Here is a 478-nt window from a genome sequence, read left to right as displayed (position 1 = left end):
CTCTCCGCTGTGATGCTGACGGGGCTGCCGCTTTCTTCTGTCACTCACACCACTCCTCATGTAAGCCTATTTCTTTCGGGTAATCATTGTGAGAAGATTAGGTTGTACATCCTAGATTCCCCCACCTCCCCTCTGGTTTTAGGGCATCCGTGGTTGTCACAACATAATCCTCACATCGATTGGGTTAACACATCTATTTTGTCCTGGAGCCCTGCTTGTCATGTGTCTTGTCTTGGTCCTGCTCCTTCGCCTGTGTCTTTGTCTCCTGTATTTCAGGTGGATGTCACTGACCTGACCGGAGTCCCCGGGGAATACCATGATCTGCGTACCGTGTTCAGCAGGTCCCGCGCCACGTCTCTACCTCCGCATCGACCCTACGATTGCGCCATAGATCTCCTCCCGGGCACTTCTCCGCCTAGGGGTCGGTTATTTTCCCTTTCAGGTCCTGAAAGAGAGGCCATGGAAAAGTACAATCGTG

Source organism: Triplophysa rosa, linkage group LG24, assembly GCF_024868665.1.
Source record: "Triplophysa rosa linkage group LG24, Trosa_1v2, whole genome shotgun sequence".
Taxonomy (NCBI): domain Eukaryota; kingdom Metazoa; phylum Chordata; class Actinopteri; order Cypriniformes; family Nemacheilidae; genus Triplophysa; species Triplophysa rosa.
This window is presented reverse-complemented; position numbering follows the sequence as displayed.